The following is a 6526-nucleotide window of genomic DNA, read 5'->3' on the forward strand; positions in this document are numbered from 1 at the left end:
CCCTATCTCAGAGAAAGGTCAGAGTCCTGGAATGGCAAAGTGTCAAGGACTTGTGAACCCCATCCAGATTTCCCATGGTTAACCCACTGCTGAGGCAGGTTACAGGTGTTGGCCCCAATCAGTGCCACACAAGGTTTTATAAGGTCGCTGCTGTCATAGCCATGAGACATTAAAATGGAGTCTGGTTCCCTGCCCTTGGGAGTACTTAAATCAATCCCCCGCACCATCAGAAAAAGGATTGTGTTGTCAACGATTCTCCCTCCGTACACTCTCTGACTAAATAAATGACACAAATTCTCATGTCACTGATTAATCTTCAGTTTAGGTGATGGGACATGTTCAAGTTGAATGTGTTTGCCAACTGGGTAAAATCTCTCCAGAAGCAGGACAGGTTGATGGCATAGATCAGATGTAAATAGGTCCAAGCTTCATGTTGGGACGGAAACAGTCAACTGTTCCAGCTGATGTGAAGCATTCCACGGCACAATTTTGAAGAGTATGTTCTCTCTCGAGCCCCAGGAACTGTTCACCTCTCAAAAAAAAACCATTGGTCAAGCAAGTCAACATTCAGGACAGAAAAAGACTCCAGTGTTGTTAAATCAGCCTGCAACATCACAGACTTCATCAAGGACATCTCAAGATTTAATTTATTGTTATTGTAATAAAAGTGTCATATTAAAAGAAATTGCTCTGCCTGCTCTAAGGCAGATAGATTTTACACCACCAGAAATTGCTGAAAATCTCCTACAGTCAGAAAGTCCTCAGAATCACCAAGTGTCTGTAGATTTGCCTCCAGCTCTTCTGCAGCCTCTGCAACCACCCAGAGTCCAGTCCAAACCTGAGCTCCAGATCATTACCTCCAATGTGGTGTTGGACCCCTCAGCACCTTTGGCGCACCCCCTCGCATCCCGGTTCTGATACCTGGATACCCTTTCAGCCAGTTTTGAGTTATGTTCCAGCAGTCCACAGCCCGGCACGAGCCCCCCGATGGCAGCCCCCAGCCTCTGTGGGCTCCACGCATTGAGTTGCCAGCAGCCCGCCACTTGGCTGGGTCTTTCAGCCGCAGAGCCCTCTCGCTGTGGTCACTGCCCCATTGGGTTATCTCCTCCGCTTCCCTTTCTCAGACAGGAGATGGTCTCGCCGTTTTCTGGTACCCTGCGCCGGTCCTCTGTTCCCCTGGAGTCAGCAACCCATCGTGGCCGCTGCCAATTATAGGAGTTGCGATCTTGAGCTCAGACCCTGTGGTCATGGGATTTTAAATAAGACACTGTCGGCTCCTTTAACGGGCTGTTCAAAGCTTGAGCAGTCGACTTGGTAGTTAGACTCCACTGGAGAACTGTTTCTCCACTCGCCGTTACCGCAGCCCCAGCAGGGACATCATCTACAAAAGGCGGCATCTTAAGAAAGTAGCCTCTGTCCTCAGGGACCCCTCCCCCACCCCAGCCATGTCCTCTTCACTCTGCTACCATCAGGAAAAAGGTACTGGAGACTGAAGACGAGCACTCTGCGGCACAAGGACAGCTTCTTCCCCTCCGCCATCAGATTCCTGAATGAACACTGCTGAACTCTAATAGCCTGAACACACCTGGAACTGTCTGATCTCGGAAGCTAAGCAGGCTCAGGCCTGGCCAGTACCTGGAGGGGAGACCAACTATGATCACCAGGTGCAGTAAGTTTCAGTGAGGGGCGCTGGACAAAATGGCAACTCTCTGCCTTATGGTAGACAAAAGTTAATTTCATGAATGTTACGAGTATTTTCATTTATTTTGTAAGGTGGTTTATATAAATGTCTGCCCTGTGACACTGCCACAAAACAACAAATTTCGTGACGTGTTCAGACAATAAATTTTGGTCCTGGAAACAGTTGGGGAGTTGGAATTAATGAAAGTGTGGCTATAATCCAGAACTCTGTCTGCAAGAGTGACAATAAACTCTGATTCTGTTTGCTGGCCGTGATCTTTGCTAGTTGATTGTGGGACCGGGTCGTGCCCTGACTGGCTGCCACCGCAACTTGTGGCGAGACCAGGAGTACCTCAGGGGCTCGGGGACAGCTGAAGAAAGGCACCCCAGCACTGCCAGGCAACATCCTCTCTGTGAGGTTACGAGGCAGACTCCCAGAGTTTTAAATGGCCGGGGACTATCCTCCGGGGAAACAGTTCCAAAAGTACTCGGAAAATTCCTCTCTGAACTTCCCTTCCCCATAGGTATTCCAAAAAAAAAAATTGGGAAGCTCAGGGATTTTTTTTTGGAAGTCATTACCCACAAAGAAATTTGATAAAAGTTATCAAAGGCTTTGTTTATTTTAAATAACAGGCCCAAATATACCCATGTGACCAGTTAATCTTCAACCTCCTGGGCGTCCAGAATGTGGGAGGAAAGTGGAGCACCCAGAGGCGACCCACGGGGACAACGCACATCTCCTTACAGATGAGATGGTGGCGATCTTGCACCTGGTTTGCTGGCGTTAAAAATAGCATTGTGCTAACCGTGCTGTCATTTTTGAGGGAGTGAACGGTGAGGTGACAGGACCAAGACCAAGGAAATTATGAATAATCTTTACAAACTGGGCCATGTTTCTGGATGCCACAATTCAGGAAGAACTTGGAGCGGGTGCAGAAGAGATTTACTGAAATGATTCCGGGGTGAAGTCTGTAAACAAAAGAAGATGGCATTAATGCAGCAAAAACTCCAGCAATATCAGAACATTATAAATTAAAATCAGTGAAATAAGTTAAGTTCATTGTCATCTCATTGTACAAGTGCAACCCAATGAAACATCCTTCTCAGATCCTCGGTACAAAACATGCAGACACACAATCAGACATAACACACTTACTGATACATGCAAGACAAGTATTCATATATACAAATAAATAAATAGGTAATTTTTCATGAAATTGAGAGTCAAGGATGGTCAGTGTGAGCAGTTCCTTTGCCCAGGGAAGAAGCTGTTCCTCAGCCTGGTGGTGCTGGCTCAGATACTCCTGTATCTCTTCCCCAACAGGAGCAGCTGAAAGATGCTGTGTGCAGGGAAGAAGGGTCTTGAATGATTTTGCGTGCCCTCTTCAAACAATGATCCCGGTAGATCATGTCAATGGAAGGGAGGGAGACTCCAGTGATCCTCTCTGGTCCTGCGGATTGGCCTCCAATCCATTTCTCTGCAGTAGCTGTGATGTAGCCTGGCCAGGACGCTCTCAACAGAACTCCTGTGGAAGGTTGACATAATGGTGGCCAGTAGCCTTGCCCGCTTTGGTCTTCTCAGGAAGTCCAGTTGCCGTTGAGCCTTCCTGACAAGTGAGAATCAAAGGCTTGTTGATCCAAACCAAGGCTTTTATTAACTAGAAGACTGGAGCATATCACATGTAGGTCGACCAGTCCAGAATGATCTGGATCTGGATAGGAGCAACCCTTTAAGACCTACCAGTAGGCGTGGCTATGCTTTCAGTCAATCACCACCATCCTACACCATAATATATACATATACACATTGGTGATAGCATCTGTCCTATCACAGTGAGGAGATGTGAACTCCAAGGAACTTGGTACTCCCCACTGCAAAGTTGTTGATGTGTAGTGGAGGGCGGTCGTTCCTGGTCCCCCTGAAATCCAGGCTAATAATAAAAAAAATAAGATGAATTAGTGAAGGAAAAAGAAAAAACAAAACTATAAGACTTTAAGTGGCAGTAAGAACCCTGTGGTTGCGGTCAAATTTTCTCCTCTCTATAGAGATGAAGATACAGTTCAAAGTTGGCACTTCGATTCTCTAAGCGGTTACTGTTCCTTTGTAAAAGATTTTTATTGCTTTTAACATAATAATCCTACATACAAAGTCTACTAATACAACAAAAAGCAGGTCCTATCATATACATATTACAAATCGATATAAATGTAATTTTAAAAATTCCATCCATATTTGTTCATTTAACATTATTTCTTAAAAATAATTCTGGATAGAAAACCAATTGGTCAACCAACCCTTGGTCAAAACACAGATGTGAGTGGAAAAAGGTTGAAAACCATTGTTTTAATCGTCCCTAATTGACTCATTATGTGCACGGTTTCAGAACTCCAAGGGAAATGGGCCAATGACAATTTTTCTCAAGCAAAATATCTCAGTAACAACTGGGTCCAGAGTGGTGATTCTCAACCTTCCCTTCCCACCCACAGACCACCTTAAGCAATCCCTTACTAATCACAGAGCACCCAATGGCATAGGGAATACTTAATGTGGTATGTGAGTGGAAAGGAAAAGGTTGGAAAAACACTGTGTTAGAGGTACCATTTTTCTGAAAATGCAATAAACCAGAGGTGCAATGGTTTAAACTATATCTTTCAAGGGGCTTTAAGCTGAAGCTCACTTTCTTCCTCCATAGACACTGGGTGACATTCTGAATGTTTGTCGCAATTTCTGGTTTTACTGAAGGCCTAAGATGCAAGTGGAAGTGGTCACATCGTTTTACGTGGGAACATTCGGAGAACAAGTTAACATACTCAGGAGGCCATTCAGCCCACTTCACTGCCAGGTTTGCGAATAATGTAAGTATAGTTACCACATTTGAAAGCTTGGCCATTGACATAAGTTCATGGAGCTGTACTGTCGGGGGCTATGAGTAGGATATTTTCAGAATAAGAATCAACTTTATTGTCATGAACACGTCACGAAGTTCTTTGCTTTGTGGCAGCGTCACAGTGCAAACTTTTCTATATTTGGGGCCACATGGTTGGTGGTTAGTGCCACGCCTTTACAGTACCAGCAGTCAGATCCTGCGCTTTCTGTAAGGAGTTTGTTCTCGTGTCTGCATGGGTGTCCTACAGGGGCTCTGGTTTTCTCCCACATACTGGGGGTTGTAGTTTAATTGGGTGTAAATTGGACAGCACGGATTCATGGACTGAAAGGGCCTGTTACGGTGCTGTATGTTTAAATTTAAAAAAATTAAATTTAAACATTTAATAAAGTACACTTCAAAATAAATAAAAATAGTGTAAGAAAAAGACCAAGTGAGGCAGTGTCTGTGGTTCATTGATCATTCAGGAATCTGATGGCAGCGGCGAAGAAGCTGCCCTTGTGCCGCTGAGTGCTCACCTCCAGGCTCCTGTACCATTTTCCCAATGGTAGCAGAGTGAAGAGGGAAGGGCCTGGGTGGTGGTGGGTGGGGGGAGGGAAGGGGGTGTCCTTGAAGATAGAGGCTCCTTTCTTAAGACAACACCTCTTGTAGACGTCCTCGGTGGAGTGAGGACTGGTGCCCATGATGTCGCAGGCTGAATTAACAAGCCTCTGGATTTTTTTTCCCCCCTGCTCTGGGATTGGCACCTCTGTACCAGACAGAGACGCAACCAGCCAAACCACTCTCCACACGGCACACCCGTAAAAATCTTTGGTGACGTACTGAATCTCCTCACAAAATACAGTTGACGGTGAGCCTTCCTCTCGATGGCGTCGACACGGAGGCTCCGGGGCGGATCCCCGGACCTCCAGGAATTTGAAGTTCTCGTCCTTCTCCACCACTGAGCCCTGGATAAGATCCCCCCCCCCACCCCCCTCCACCCCCCTCCAATGTGTCCAAGCTGAGACTCCCACCCACCCACCCAGGTTTCCCATATCCCCCACTCAACCCTTGAAAGTGGGGGGGGGGCACCTGCCCAAGTGCCAACCTACTCCGTGCCCTTCGACCCTGCGGCGAATCTCCCCAACCCTGGGCTTTGACCCTTGCAATATATTTCCAGATTACAAACAAAATATAGGATTGCTTTTGGAGAAGATGGGGGGGTTGGGGGGGGGGGTGGTATGTATCTCTGTGGAGGTTCCAAAGCAATCCTTTTCACACAATCTCTGCCGGCCTGCTCCCTTGGAACAAGCTCTCCATTGTCCTGCCCTCTAATGAAGGCACCTATTTATCTACTCCCTCTGCGGGGGTCTCTGTGCCCCCTTTTGTGTGTCCGTTCCTCGGTCTCGCAGAGTACTTACAGGCTGCTTCCCTCTCACTGGTGTGTGCTCTCAGACATCTGATCTCTCTTCTGCTCCCTCCCTCTCTCTCTGAAATGTATTCTGGGTATTGAGATCACAGACAGGCAAAGAGAGAGAGAGAGAGAGAGGGAGGGAGAGAGAGAGGCGAAACATGGCCGCATCGTAAGTCCCCCTGCAAGGAATCTTTTAAAAAAATATTGATATGCACGTTGCATTTTTTCTCTAAACCAAGAGCGGAGGGAGAAAGAGACAAGTGAGCACATCAAGAATTATTGACCATTAGGTTAAATGAAACCTTTCCAGCGGCTCAGTGCAACCCAGGACGCTTGTAGATAAGAGAGAGAGAGAGAAAAAACCCCGGGCTTAACAATTTAAACAGAGGAAAACAACCCTCCATCGCAAAGTGAAATTTAATGGATAGGAATTATCCCGCGTCCAGTTTCGGAGATCCTTTGGGCACGGGGCAAGGATGGAGCTACGACAGAGCCACATCAGGAGTAAAAGCCAGGTAAAAAAAAAAATAATTAAAAAAAAGCCTTCCTCAAACCCCCCCCCCCCCCT

The 6526-nt window shown here is 46.6% G+C and overlaps 1 long non-coding RNA gene across 1 annotated transcript; it reads right to left on the reverse strand.

Annotated features, from left to right (window-relative positions):
• Positions 1-657: 657 nt before the first annotated feature.
• LOC138751013 (uncharacterized) lies at positions 658-6033 on the reverse strand. Its single transcript, XR_011349663.1, has 3 exons — positions 5966-6033; positions 3422-3611; positions 658-2649 (listed from the first exon to the last, which is right to left on the reverse strand). It is a non-coding gene; the product is annotated as an uncharacterized lncRNA (long non-coding RNA).
• Between the last annotated feature and the right edge of the window lie 493 nt (positions 6034-6526).

This window comes from Narcine bancroftii, unplaced genomic scaffold, assembly GCF_036971445.1.
Source record: "Narcine bancroftii isolate sNarBan1 unplaced genomic scaffold, sNarBan1.hap1 Scaffold_594, whole genome shotgun sequence".
In the NCBI taxonomy this organism is placed as follows: domain Eukaryota; kingdom Metazoa; phylum Chordata; class Chondrichthyes; order Torpediniformes; family Narcinidae; genus Narcine; species Narcine bancroftii.